General features: G+C 39.2%; 1 protein-coding gene across 2 annotated transcripts in view; it reads left to right on the top strand.

The window, feature by feature from the left end:
- LOC105493944 (cyclin B3) overlaps positions 1–15,706 on the top strand; it is an 86,819-nt gene that overhangs the window by 660 nt on the left and 70,453 nt on the right. The window lies entirely within an intron of this gene.

Below are 15,706 nucleotides of genomic sequence, written 5' to 3'. Positions count from 1 at the left end.
ACGCGCCTTTAGTCCCAGCTACTCGGGAGGCTGAGGTGGAAGAATCGCTTGTAACTGGGAGGCGGGGGTTGCAGTGAGCCAAGATGGCGACACTGTACTCCAGCCTGGGTGACAGAGCAAGACTGTCTCAAAAGAAAAAAAAAAAAACTTAAATATACTATTACTTGGTGACAAAATCTTTATCCTGCCCTGCAGATAGTATATCAGTGAATGAATGTTTTAAACATTACAGTTGGGCGCAGTGGCTGCAGCAGGAGGATGGCTTGAACTGGGAGGTGAAGGTTGCAGTGAGCCAAGATGGCGCCACTGCACTCCAGCCTGGGTGACAGAGCAAGACTCTGTCTCAAAAGAAAAAAAATATATATGCTATTACTTGGTGACAAAATCTTTATCCTGCCCTGCAGATAGTATATCAGTGAATTAATGTTTTAAACATTATAGCTGGGCGCCGTGGCTGCAGCAGGAGGATGGCTTGAACTGGGAGGTGAAGGTTGCAGTGAGCTAAGATGGCGCCACTGCACTCCAGCCTGGGCGACAGAGTGAGACTCGTGTCTCAAAAGAAAAAAAAAAAAATTAAATAGCCAGGCGCGGTGGCTCACGCCTGTAGTCCCAGCACTTTGGGAGGCTGAGGCCGGTGGATCATGAGGTTAAGAGATCGAGACCATCCTGGCCAACGTGGTGAAACCCGTCTCTATTAAAAATACAAAAATTAACTGGGCATGGTGGCATGCCTCTGTAGCTACTTGGGAGGCTGAGGCAGGAGAATCACTTGAGTCCAGGAGGCAGAGGTTGCAGTGAACCGAGATCATGCCTCTGCACTCCAGCCTGGGCGACAGAATGAGACTCTTGTCTCAAAAGAAAAAAAAAAAAAAATAGCCGGGCGAGGTGGCTCACTCCTGTAGTCCCAGTACTTTGGGAGGCTGAGGCAGGCGAATCACAGGGAAAAAAGATCGAGACCATCCTGGCCAACATGGTGAAAACCCGTTTCTACTAAAAATACAAAAATTAGCTGGGCATAGTGGCACGTGTCTGTAGCTACTTGGGAGGCCGAGGCAGGAGAATCACTTAAGTCAGGGAGGCAGAGGTTGCAGTAAGCCGAGATCGCGCCACTGCATTCCAGCTTGGTGACAGAGCGAGACTCCATCTCAAAAAAAAAAAAAACAAAAAAAAAACGTAAATAAAAAATAAAAATATTAAATATACTATTGGTGACAGCTGGGCGCAGCGGCTCACTCCTGTAACCACAGCACCTTCGGAGGCTGAGGCGGGAAGATAGCTTGAGGGCAGGACTTTGAGTTTGAGACAAGCCTGGGCAACATAGCAAAACTTCCGTGTCTACCAAAAAATAAATGAAATAAAATAAAATTAGCAGTGTGTTGTGGTGCACGCCTGTAGTCCCAGTTACTCGGGAGGCTGAGGTGGGAAGATCACTTAAGCCTGGGAGGGGGAGGTTGTAGTGAGCCGAGATCATGGCACTGCACTCCAGTCAGGACGACAGAGCAAGACTGTCTCAAAAGAAAAAAAAAATTAAATATAGTATTACTTGGTGACAGCTGGGCACGGTGGCTCACTCTTGTAATTCCAGTACTTTGAGAGGCTGAGTCGGGAGTATTACTTGAGGGCAGGAGTCTGAGTTTGAGACCAGCCTGGGCAGCACAGCAAAACCTCTGCCTCCTGGGTGAAGAGGTTCTCCTGCCTCAGCCTCCTGAGTAGCTGGGATTACAGGTGCCCGCCACTACGCCTGGCTAATTTTTGTATTTTTAGTAGAGATGGGGTTTCACCATGTTGGCCGGGCTGGTCTTAAACTCCTGACCTCAAGTGATCCACCCGCCTTGGTCTCCCAGCATGTTGGCATTACAGGCATGAGCCACTGAGCCTGGCCCAATACTATATTGTTAACTATAGGCACTGTGTTGTACAGCAGATCTCTAAAATTTATTCATCTGTGTCATTTCTGATATTGCTAATTTGTGTCTTCTTTTTCTTTGTCAGTCTTGCTAGAGGTTTGTTAGGTTTTTGATCTTTTCAGAGAACCAGACTTTGTTTCATTGATTTTTACTCTTGGTTTTTCTGTTTTTAATTTCATTGATTTCTGCTTTTGTTGTTATTATTTCCTACCTTATGCTTGCATTGGATTTACTTTTCTCTTCTTTTTCTAGTAGGAGGTGGGTGCTTAGAGTATTGATTTTTGCCAAACAGAAATTTAAAAATTTTTAGCTACTAAAAAATTTCTCATCCTGTTTTGAAAGTTTTTCTTCCTTTTGCAAGATTATGGAAATATTCTTTTATAGCTTGTCTGGTATTTTCATGGTTTCATTTTTATATTCAAATCTCGGATCCATCAGTAATCTATTTTCATGTAAAAGTAAGGTAGATAATAACAGATCTTTTCTCTTAGGCTTTAATGCAGAGGTATAGGGAGGAGAAGAAAGGAGACTTTATGAGAATGTTGTATACCTGGGAGGAGGGAAATATTGACAAATTGTGGAGTCGAAGGGCTGTCTTCTCTTTCCTCAGTATCTTCTCAGAATGGTACCCAAAGAAAAGTTTAAGTCAACTGGAGGTATGCCAGCTAAGGGAAAAATACGTTTAAAAAATTTTGGAAAAATCACAACGTTTACTGAATAAGTTTTTTTGTTGTTGTTGATGTGAAAAGCTAGAAAAAAATAGAATGAAATTGCTTGTTTTGTGATTTTTGTGTTGCTGTTGTTTTGGTGGATAGACCTTTTCCTCTCATGACTAAAAACTTAGGGTGACTTGTGTTAATGCTACGTTTCCCTTATGTACATCCCAGTAGGATACTGTCTACAATGATGACCTTTACAAGAAGATACTCATTTACTTAGCGAACAGGTATTTTTTCAGTTATCTATCAAGGAGGCAGATACGGGGTACTGGTCATGTTTGTTTTCTGGAATCAGACTGCTTGTGTTTAAATTCTGACTGTAATATTTAAAACATTCATTCACTGATATACTATCTGCAGGGAATGATGAAGATTTTGTTTTGTTACCTGTGACAAGAGCTTTTTGCCTTACATATTGATTATATATTATAAATATAGAAATATAAGGTATCAAGCTGGAGATGTGGGTGGAAAACTGACTGAGGGAATGTAGCCTTTAATCAGATTTTTTTCCTCCCTGTCAAACCAACGAACTTGTCTGGAACATCTGGCAAAATAACCTTTTAAAGAGTACTTGAGGCCTGACATGGTGGCTCACACCTGTAATCCTAGCTTTGGGAGGCCAAGGCAGGTGGATTGTTTTGAACTCAGGAATTCAAGACAAGCCTGGCCAACATGGCAATATCTCGTCCCTACTAAAAATACAAAAATTAGCCGGGTGTGGTGGCAGGCACCTGTAATCCCAGCTACTCTGGAGGCTGAAGCAGGAGAATCACTTGAAACCCAGAGGCGAAGGCTACAGTGAGCCTAGATCGCACCACTGCACTCCAGCCTGGGTGAAAGAGTAAGACTGTGTCTCAAAAGAAAAAACAAAACAAAACAAAACACAAAAACCTTAACTATAGTATTAGTTGGTGAAAAAATCTTTATCCTGCCCTGCGCGTAGTATATCAGTGAATGCATGTTTTAAACATTACAGCCGGGTGCGGTGGCTCACACTTGTAATCCCAGCACTTTGGGAGGCTGAGGCAGGAGGATTGCTTGAGGACAGGAGTTTGAGTTTGAAACCAGCCTGGGCAACATAGCAAAACCTCAGTCTCTACCAAACAAACAAACAAAAAAGTAGCTTGGTGTTGTGGCACGTGCCTGTAGTACCGGTTACTCAGGAGGCTGAGGTGGGAGGATCGCTTCAGCATGGGAGGTTGATGCTGCAGTGAGCCGTGATCTCACCAACTGCCCTCCAGCCTCCTGTGCCTCTTGCTCTCAAGCCAGGATGATGAATCGGGGTAATGACTTCATGTGGCCACTAGGAGGTCGCAGCTGTTGGAAAACGTTTTCCCATGCAGTAGAAGAACACCCTGTACAAAAGGCGTCTTGAGAAGGCATCCCTCCAATTAAAAGGGAAATTGGTGATTTCTTTTGACAGAAGCACTCCCCATCCTAAAAACTGCATTTTTGTGTATGTCGTATTTATTGATACATTTCCTTAATATTTCCATCATGAAGATGTGTATAGGTTCAAGGAAGGCAGTAACTGTCTCTTTGTACAACCTAGCAGTGGCTCATGTGTTTACACACTCAGTAACTTTTGGTGATGTTGAGATGATTATGACAATAGTGATGGTGTTGATAATAAGAGTGGACTCAATCATACGTGTCTTCTGAAATTCTCAACAGTTTTACATTCACCTAGTGAGTTTATAATTCACATATCACATTCTGCCTTGTGGTGTATTTGTTTCATTGTGAGCTTTATCTTTCCAAAAAAAGGACTTCTTGAGGAGAATTACTGTGTTTTACCCATTTTCACTTACCCTGCTAAGGGTAGCGAATTACTGTGTTTTACCCATTTTCACTTACCCTGCTAAGGGTAGCACAGGTTCATATATATTAGTAAATGCCTCTTCAAATCCAAGTTCCCAGATGCTAGCCAAGGGCCAACCTTTGTAAGCAGGATTTTCAAATGACAATATTCTTAGGTCTAATATATTATCTCTGTTCCACACAGATTTTGATAGGGATTGTCTTGAATCTGTAGATCAATCTGGGCAGTATTGCCATCTTAATATTGAGTAAGCTGATCAATGAACATGGGACATCTTTCCATTTATTTAGGGGTCTTTCTCTTAATGATGTTTTGTAGTTCTCAGTGTACAAGACAATGTCTATGTTGGATTACATGGATTGATTTTTCAAACTAGCCTTGCATCCCTGGGATAAATCCCACTTGGTCATGGTATATGTTAAATAATACTTTTAATATGTTGCTCAAATTAGTTTGCTAATATCTTGCTAAGAATTTTGTTTCTATGTTCACGAGGGATATTGGCCATGGAGTTTTCCTGTTTTGTATTATCTTTGGATGTTTTTGGCAGCACTATAAAAGTGTTCTCATATAAGAAGTTGAGAATTGTTCCGTTTTCTATTTTATGGAAGAGACATATGTAGAATTGCTATTAATTTTTCTTTAAATATTTTGTTTAATTCTCCAGTGAAATCATCTGGGCCTGGATATTTTTCTTTTGGGAAATTTTAAAATTAATAATTGAATTTATTTAAAACTGGGGCTATTCAAATGATGTATTTACTACTGGGTGTGTTGTGGCAGTGTGCTTTCGAAGGAATTTATCCATTTGTTTTAAGTTGTCAAATTGATGTGTGTAGTGTTGTTTAAAGTATTCCTTTACCCTTTTTATGTCAGTAGGGTCTGTAGCAGAATCCCCTGTTTTATTTCTTTTAAAAAAACTTTTATTGAGGTATTATTGATATATTAATACAAAGAACTGCATATATTTAATGTGTACAATTTCACAAGCTTGTTCATATATAAACACTCATGATTCCATTACCATAATCAAGGTAGTAGACATATCCAACATCAGCCAAAGTTTCCTTGTGTTCCTTTGTTGTTGTTGTTGTTGGGTGTTTTCTTGGTAAAAACACTTAACATGATATCTACCCTCTTAACAAATTTTGAAGCGCCCAATACTGTTAACTTTAGGCACTCTGTTGTATAGCAGATCTGTAAAATTTATTAATCTATGTCACTTCTGATATTGCTAATTTGTGTCTTCTTTTTCTTTGTCAGTCTTGGTAGAGGTTTGCCAGGTTTTTAATCTTTTCAAAGAACCAGACTTTGTCTCATTGATTTTTACTATTGTTTTTTCTGTTTTTAATGTCAGTGATTTCTGCTTTTATCATTATTTTTTCCTAAGTTATGCTTGCATTGGATTTATTTTTCTCTTATTTTTCTAGTATTGAGGTGGGTGCTTAGAGTATTGACTTTTAAACTTTTCCTCTTTTCTAATATTAAATAGTGTTATAAATTTCCCTTTCAGATTTAGCTGTGGCCCATATATATATGTATATATTTTAGCTGTGACCCCTGTATATATGTATATATGGGTATCATCCATTCTATATATATCATCGGTCTCTCTCCCTATGTATATGTACAATATATATTGTATTACATATAGTAGTATATATGATATTATATTTTATGTATAATAAAATATATAATGAAATATAATATATAATATATTTTTTATGTATACAACATGTATATTTCATATATGTAATTTAAAAATGAATATATATATTTTAAATAGAGACAGAATGTCCCTATATTGCTCAGGGTGGTCTTGAACTCCTGGCCTCATGTGATTGTCCCCATGTTTGCCTCTCAAATTGCTGGTATTACAGGTGTGAGCCACCATACCTGACCCACAAATTTTGATGTGTTGTATTTTCATTTTCATTTAGTTCAGTGTTTTGTTTTTATTTTGATTAAAACTTCATCTTTGATCCATGAGGTATGTCGTTTCATTTCCAAGTGTTTGGAGATTGTTCTGTTATTATTTATTTATTTATTTATTTATTTTGAGATGGAGACTTGCTCTGTTGCCCAGGCTGGAGTGCAGTGGTACGATCTCAGCTCACTGCAAACTCTGCCTCCTAGGTTCAAGCCATTCTCCTGCCTCAGCCTCCCGAGTAACTGGGACTACAGGCGTCCGCCACCATGCCGGGCTAATGTTTTGTACTTTTTGTAGAGATGAGTTTTCACCGTGTTAGCCAGGATGGTCTTGATCTCCTGACCTCGTGATCCACCCGCCTCGGCCTCCCAAATTGCTGGGATTACAGGCATGAGCCATGGCGCCTGGCCCGATTGTTCTGTTATTCTTGTCACTGATTTCTAGTTTGATCCCATCATGGTCAGAGAACATACTGTGTTATGAGTTCAATCTTTTTTATTTGCTGAGATTTGTTTTACAATTGAGGGTATCATCTATTTTGGTGAAAGTTCCATGGGCACTGGAAATGAATGTGTATTTTGTTTTTTCTTGGGAGCGGGGAAGTGTTCTATAAATGTCAATTAGATTCTGTTTGTTGCTGTTGTGGTTGAATTCTTCTATACCCTTGATGATTTCTTTATCTAGCTGGTTTTTAAAAATCAATTATTGAGATAGGGATGTTGAAGTCTCCAACTGCAAATGTGGATTTGTCTATTTCTCCTTTCAGTTCTGTCAGTCTTTGCTTCATGTATTTTGCAGATCTGTTGGTTGGTACATACACGTTTGAGATTGCTGTATCTTCTTGGTCGATTGACCCTTTTATTATTATGTAATGTTTCTCCCTGACCCTGTTAATTTACTTTGCTCTGATATTACTTTAACTGATATTAATATAGCCACTCCTGTTTGTTTAAAATTAATGTATGCATGATATATCTTTTTCCACTTTTTAATTTCTACCTGCTTATATCATTGTATTTGAAGGGGGTTTTCTTGTTGACAGCGTGTCACTAGGGTGTGCTTTTTTTTTTTTTTCTTTTCTTTCTTTTTTTTTTCTCTGGTTTTTTTTTTTTTTTTTTTAGATGGAGTCTCCCTCTGTCACCCAGGCTGGAGTACAATGGTGCGATCTCGGCTCACTGCAACCTCCATCTCCCGGGTTCAAGTGATTCTCCTGCCTCAGCCTCCTGAGTAGCTGGGAATACAGACACGCACCACCATGTCTGGCTAATTTTTGTATTTTCAGTAGAGACGGGGTTTCACCATGTTGATGTTGGTCAGGCTGGTCTCGAATTCCTGACCTTGTGATCCACCTGCCTCAGCCTCCCAAAGTGCTGGGATTACAGGTGTGAGCCACCACACCAGGCCTTTTGTGTGTGTGTGTGTTTGTGTGTGTGTGTGTACGTGTGTCAGAGTCTCACTCTGTCGCCCAGGCTGGAGTGCAGTGGTGCAATCTTGGCTCAGTGCAACCTCCGCCTCCCAGGTTCAAGCATTTCTCGTGCCTCAGCCTCCCAAGTAACTGGGAATACAGGGGCAGGCCACCATGCCCAGCTAATTTTTTGTATTTTTAGTAGAGATGGGGTTTCACGGTGTTAGCCAGGATGGTCTCTATCTCCTGACCTCATGATCTGCTCACCTCGGCCACCCAAAGTGCTGGGATTACAAGCATGAACCACTGTGCCCAGCTTGAGGTGTGCTTTTTAAAATTCACTTTGCCAGTATCAGTCTTTTAATTGTTTTACTTAATTTATTTACATTTAATATGATTATTGATATGTCATACCTTAAGTTTGCCATTTTTATTTTTTGTTCTCTGGTTATTCCTTCTAGTTTTCATTTTTATATTTTATTTTATTTTTCTGCCTTCCAGTCAGTTACATGAACATCCACTGTAATTCCATTTGGATGCATCTGTAGTGGTTTTGAGTGCCTCTCTTCATATGGCTTTCATAATGGTTGCTCTGGGTATTACTGTGTGTGTGTGTGTGTGTGTGTGTGTGCGCGCGCGCGCGTATGTGTGTATTTTTTGTGTATTTTCAGATTCTACTGGAGTTATCATTTCCCAGTTTGCAAGAGGTATAGAAACATTTCCTTCCTTTATATCTCTTTATCCTCCTTTATTTTTTTATATTACTGTTTTTAACATTTCCTGTACCTACATTGAGAACCACATCAGACAATGTTCTAATTTTTGCCATAACTGTCAAACATATTTGAGAAAACTCAGGATCAGAAGGAAAGTCTGTTGAATTGACCCATACTTTGCTCTTTCTATTGTTCTTTCTTACTGATGTTTTAAGATTCCTTCTTTTATACCTTTTATTTTTTTTTAATTTGTGAATTTTCTATTCTATTGGGGTAGATTTACTGGCAACAAATTCTCTTAATTTTCCTTCATCTGAGAATGTCTTGATTTTCCCTTTACTCTTGAAGGATATTTTCCCTGGATATAGAATTCTGAGTTTAGAGCTGTTTTCTTTTAGTTTTTGGAAAATATTGTGTCACCTCCTTCTGGGCTGCACAGTTTCTAATAAGAAATCTACTATTACTCAGAAATTTTTACTTCTATTAGAAATATTTCATTCCCCTCTTTCTGCCTTCAAAGTTTTTTTCTGTGTTGTTAAGTTTCAGAAGTTTTATGATGTGTTTGTTGTGTTAATTACTTTGGGTTTATCCTGTTTAGGATTTGCTTAGCATCTTCAGTCTAGATTTATATCTCTCCCAGATTTGGGAAATTTTCAGTCTTATTTCTGAGACTTAAGTATTTTTGTGGTAAAGATTAATGGAAGTAGAATCTCTGGGTAAAAGGGTTCAAACATTTGAAATCCAATAGATATTTTCAAATAACCCTCCCAAAGTTTATGGCAGTTTTTATTTCCATTGACAGTGAATACAAATGACTGTTTACCCACCCCCTCACCAACAGAAGTTATTATCAATATATTAAAGCTTTGTCAGTGTCCTAAACAAAAATAATCTATTGTTGTTTTAATCTGCATTTGTTTTTAGTGAAATTGAACATATTTTCATGGTTATTGGTTGTTTGTATTTCTTTTTTAATTTTTCATCTTCTTGCCAACTTTTTTGATGGGAAGTTCATCTATTTTATTGATCATAGAGTTCTCATTGTACATTTTTTCTTTTTTTTTTTTTGAGACGGAGTCTCACTCTGTCGCCCAGGCTGGAGTGCAGTGGCGCGATCTCGGCTCACTGCAAGCTCCGCCTCCCGGGTTCACGCCATTCTCCTGCCTCAGCCTCCCGAGTAGCTGGGACTACAGGCGCCCACAACCGCGCCCGGCTAATTTTTTGTATTTTTAGTAGTGACGGGGTTTCACCGTGGTCTCGATCTCCTGACCTTGTGATCCGCCCGCCTCGGCCTCCCAAAGTGCTGGGATTACAGGCTTGAGCCACCGCGCCCGGCCCATTTTTTCTTATACTTTAAGTTCTAGGATACATGTGCAGATGGTGCAGGCTTGTTACATAGGTATACATGTGCTATGGTGGTTTGCTGCACCCATCAACCCGTCATCTACATTAGGTATTTCTCCTAATGCTATCCCTCCCCTAGGCCCCCACCCCCTGACTGGCCCCAGTGTGTGATGTTCCCCTCACTGTGTCCATGTGTTCTCATTTTTCAACTCCCAGTTATGAGTGAGAACATGTGGTGTTTGGTTTTCTGTTCCTGTGTTAGTTTGCCTAGAATGATGATTTCCAGCTTCATCCATGTCCCTGCAAAGACATGAACTCATCTGTTTTTATGGCTGTATAGTATTCCATGGTATACTATATGTGCCACATTTTCTTTATCCAGTCTATCATTGATGGGCATTTGGCTTGATTCCAAGTCTTTGCTATTGTGAATACTGCTGCAATAAACATACATGTGCATGTGTCTTTATAGTAGAATGATTTATAATCCTTTGGGTATATACCCAGTGATGGGATTGTTGGATCAAATGGTATTTCTGGTTCTAGGTCCTTGAGGAATTGCCATACTGTCTTCCACAATGGTTGAACTAATTTATACTCCCACCAAGTGTAAAAGTGTTCCTATTTCTCCACATCCTCTGCAGCATCTGTTTCCTTTTTAATGATTGCCATTCTAACTGGCATGAGATGGTATCTCATTGTGGTTTTGATTTGCATTTCTCCAATGACAAGTGATGATGAGCTTTTTTTCATATGTTTGTTGGCCACATAAATGTCTTCTTTTGAGAAGTGTCTGTTCATATCCTTTGCTCATTTTTTGATGGGGTTGTTTTTTTCTTGTAAATTTGTTTAAATTCTTTGCAGATTCTAGATATTAGCCCTTTGTCAGATGGATAGATTGCAAAAATTTTCTCCCATTCTGTAGGTTGCCTTTTCACTCTTATGATAGTTTATTTTGCTGTGCAGAAGTTCTTTAGTTTAATTAGATCCCATTTGTCAATTTTGGCTTTTGTTGCCATTGCTTTTGGTGTTTTAGTCATGAAGTCTTTGCCCATGGCTATATCCTGAATGGTATTGCCTAGGTTTTCTTCTAGGGTTTTTATGGTTTTAGGTCTTACGTTTAAGTCTTTAATCCATCTTGAGTTAATTTTTGTGTAAGGTGTAAGGACGGGGTCCAGTTTCAGTTTTCTGCATATGGCTAGCCAGTTTTCCCAACACCAGTTATTAAATGGGGAATCCTTTCCTCATTGCTTGTTTTCATCAGGTTTGTCAAAGATCAGATGGTTGTAGATGTGTGGCATTATTTCTGAGGACTCTGTTCTGTTTTATTGGTCGATATATCTGTTTTGGTACCCGTACCATGCTGTTGTGGTTACTGTAGCCTTGTAGTATAGTTTGAAGTCAGGTAGCATGATGCCTCCAGCTTCGTTCTTTTTGCTTAGGATTCTCTTGGCTATCCGGGCTCTTTTTTGGGTCCATATGAAATTTAAAGTAGTTTTTTCTAATTCTGTGAAGAAAGTCAATGGTAGCTTGATGAGGATAGCACTGAATCTATAAATTACTTTGGGCAGTATGGCCATTTTTACGATATTGATTCTTCCTATCCTTGAGCATGGAATGTTTTTCCATTTGTTTGTGTCCTCTCTTATTTCCTTAAACAGTGGTTTGTAGTTCTCCTTGAAGAGGTCCTTCAAATCCCTTGTAAGTTGTATTCCTAGGGATTTTATTCTCTTTGTAGCCATTGTGAATGGGAGCTCATTCATGGTTTGGCTCTGTTTGTCTCTTATTGGTGTATAGGAATGCTTGTGATTTTTGTACATTGATTCTGTATCTTCAGACTTTGCTGAAGTTGCTTATCAGCATAAGGAGATTTTGGGCTGAGACGATGGGGTTTTCTAAAGATACAGTCATGTCATCTGCAAACAGAGACAATTTTATTTCCTCTCTTCCTATTTGAATACCCTTTATTTCTTTCTCTTGCCTGATTGCCCCGGCCAGAACTTCCAATACTGTGCTGAGTAGGAGTGGTGAGAGAGGGCATCCTTGTCTTTTGCCAGTTTTCAAAGGGAATGTTTTCAGCATTTGCCCATTCAGTATGATATTGGCTGTGGGTTTGTCATAAATAGCTCTTATTATTTTGAGATACATTCCATCAATACTTAGTTTATTGAGAGTTTTTAGCATGAAGTTGTGTTAAATTCTATCGAAGACCTTTTCTGCATAATCATGTGGTTTTTGTCATTGGTTCTGTTTATGTGATGGATTACGTTTATTGATTTGCCTGTGTTGAGGTGAACCATCCTTGCATCCCAGGGATGAAGCTGACTTGATCGTGGTGGATACACTTTTTGATTAGCATTTACAATTTGGTATATTTTTGCAGTGGCTGGTACTGGTTTTTCCTTTCCATATTTAGTGCTTCCTTCAGGAGCTCTTGTAAGAGCTTTTTGATGTGCTTCTGCATTTGGTTTGCCAGTATTTTATTGAAGATTTTTGCATCGATGTTCATCAGGGATATTGGCTTGAAATTTTCTTTTCTTGTTCTGTCTCTGCCAGGTTTTGTTATCAGGATGATGCTGATAACTCATAAAATGAGTTATGGAGGAGTACCTCTTTTTGTATTGTTTGGAATAGTTTCAGAAGGAATGGTACCAGCTCCTCTTTGCACCTCTGGTAGAATTCAGCTGTGAATCCGTCTGGTTCTGGGCTTTTTTTGGTTGGTTGTCTATTAGTTACTGCCTCAATTTCAGAACTTGTTGTTGGTCAATTCAGAGATTTTATTTCTTCCTGGTTTAGTCTTGGGAGGGTGTATGTGTCCAGGAATGTATCCATTTATTCTAGATTTTCTAGTTTATTTGCATAGAGGTGTTTATAGTATTCTCTGACGGTAGTTTCTACTTCTGTGGGATCAGTGGTGATATCCCCTTTATTGTTTTTTATTGTGTATGTTTGGTTCTTCTCTCTTTTCTTCTTTATTAGTCTGGCTAGCGGTTTATCTATTTTGTTAATGTTTTCAAAAAACCAGTTCCTGTATTCTTCAATTTTTTGAAGGGGTTTTCATGTGTCTATCTCCTTCAGTTCTGCTCTGATCTTAGTTATTTCTTGTCTTCTGCTAGCTTTTGAAGTTGTTTGCTCTTGCTTCTGTAGTTCTTTTTTGTTGTTGTTGTTGTTTTTCTTTTAATTTTTTTTATTATACTTTAAGTTCTAGGGTACATGTGCACAATATGCAGGTTTGTTACATATGTATACATGAGCCATGTTGGTGTGCTGCACCCATTAACTCGTCATTTACATTAGGTATATCTCCTAATGCTATCCCTTCCCCCTTCCCCCTCCCCACAATAGGACCCGGTGTGTGATGTTCCCCTTCCTGTGTCCAAGTGATCTCATTGTTCAATTCCCACCTATGAGTGAGAACATTCGGTATTTGGTTTTCTGTTCTTTTAATTGTGATGTTAGGGTGTTGATTTCCTGCTTTCTCCTGTGGGCATTTTAGTGCTATAAATTTCCCTCTAAACACTGCTTTAGCTATGTCCCAGAGATTCTGGTACATTGTGTCTTTGTTCTCATTGGTTTCAAAGAACTTATTTATTTCTGCTTTAATTTTGTTATTTACCCAGTAGTCATTCAGGAGCAGGGTGTTCAGTTTCCATGTGGTTGTGTGGTTTTGAGTGAGTTTCTTAATCTGGAGTACTAATTTGATTGCACTGTGGTCTAAGAGACTGTTTGTTATGATATCCGTTCTTTTGTATTTGCTGAGGAGTGTTTTACTTCCAATTATGTGGTTGATTTTATAATAAGTGTGATGTGGTACTGAGAAGAGTGTATATTCTGTTGATTTGGGGTGGAGAATTCTGTAGATGTCTATTAGGTCTGCTTGGTCCAGAGCTGAGTTCAAATCCTGGATATCCTTGTTAATTTTCTGTCTCGTTGATTTGCCTAATATTGAGAGTGGGGTGTTAAAGTCTCCCACTATTCTTGTGTGGGAGTCTAAGTCTCTTTGTAGGTTTCTAAGAACTTGCTTTATGAATCTGGGTGCTCCTGTATTGGATGCTTATATATTTAGGATAGTTTGCTCGTTGCATCGATCCCTTTACCATTATGTAATGCCCTTTTTTGTCTTTTTTTTATCTTTGTTAGTTTAAAATCTGTTTTATCAGAGACTAGGTTTGCAACCCCTGCTTTTTTTTTTGCATTTAATTTTCTTGGTAAATATTCCTCCATCCCTTTGTTTTGAGCCTATGTGTGTCTTTGTACGTGTGATGGGTTTCCTGAATACAGCACACTGATGGGTCTTGACTCTTTATCCAATTTGCCAATCTGTGTCTTTTAATTGGGGCATTTAGCCCATTTACATTTAAGGTTAATATTGTTATGTGTGAATTTGATCCTGTCATTATGATGCTAGCTGGTTATTTTGCCTGTTAGTTGATGCAGTTTCTTCATAGTGTCAATGTTCTTTACAATTTGGTATATTTTTGCAGTGGCTGGTACTGGTTTTTCCTTTCCATATTTAGTGCTTCCTTCAGGAGCTCTTGTAAGGCAGGCCTGGTGGTGACAAAAATCTCTTAGCATTTACTTATCTGTAAAGGATTTTATTTCTCCTTCACTTATGAAGCTTAGTTTGGCTGTACATGAAATTCTGGGCTGAAAATTCTTGTCTTCAAGAATGTTGAATATTGGCCTTCACTCTCTTCTGGCCTATAGGGTTTCTGCAGAGAGATCCGCTGTTAGTCTGATGGGCTTCTCTTTGTGGGTAACCTGACCTTTCTCTGGCTGCCCTTAACATTTTTTTCCTTCATCTCAACCTTGGTGAATCTGACGATTATGTGTCTTGGGGTTGCTCTTCTTAAGGAGTATCTTTGTGATGTTCTCTATATTTCCTGAATTTTAATGTTGGCCTCTCTTGCTAGGTTGCAGAAGTTCTCTTGGATAATATCCTGAAGAGTGTTTTCCATCTTGGTTCCATTCTCCCTGTCACTTTCAGGTACACAAATCAAACGTAGGTTTCGTCTTTTCACATAGTCCCATATTTCCTGGAGGCTTTGTTTGTTCCTTTTCTTTCTTTTTTCTCTAATCTTGTCTTCACGCTTCATTTCATTAAGTGGATCTTCAGTCTCTGATATCCTTTCTTCCTCGTGATCGATATGGCTATTGATACTTGTGTATGCTTCACGAAATTCTCGTGCTGTATTTTTCAGCTCCATCAGGTAATTTATGTTCTTCTCTAAACTGGTTATTCTAGTTAGCAGTTCCTGTAACCTTTTATCTAAGTTCTTAGCTTCCTTGCATTGGGTTAGAACGTGTTTGTTTAGCTCGGAGGAGTTTGTTATTACCCACCTTCTGAAGCCTACTTCTGTCAAATCATCAAACTCATTCTCCATCCAGTTTGTTCCCTTGCTGGCAAGGAGCTGTGATCCTTTGGAGGAGAAGAGACATTCTGGGTTTGAAATTTTCAGCCTTTTTGCACTGGTTTTTCCTCATCTTTGTGGATTTATCTACCTTTGGTCTTTGATGTTGGTGACCTTTGGATGGAGTTTTTGTGTGGACATCCTTTTTGTTGATGTTGACACTATTCCTTTCTGTTTGTTAGTTTTCCTTCTAACAGTCAGGCCTTTCTGCTGCAGATCTGCTGGAGTTTGCTGGAGGTCCACTCCAGACCCTGTTTGCTTGGGTATCACCAGCAGAGGCTGCAGAAAAGCAGATTGCTGCTTGTTTCTTCCTCTGGAAGCTTTGTCCCAGAGGGGCAACCGCCAGATGCCAGCTAGAGCTCTCCTGTATGAGGTGTCTGTCGACCCCTGCTGGGAGGTGTCTTCCAGTCAGGGGGCACGGGGGTCAGGGACCCATTTGAGAGGCAGTC

Source organism: Macaca nemestrina, chromosome X (assembly GCF_043159975.1).
Source record: "Macaca nemestrina isolate mMacNem1 chromosome X, mMacNem.hap1, whole genome shotgun sequence".
NCBI classification, from domain to species: Eukaryota; Metazoa; Chordata; class Mammalia; order Primates; family Cercopithecidae; genus Macaca; species Macaca nemestrina.
This window is presented reverse-complemented; position numbering and strand designations above follow the sequence as displayed.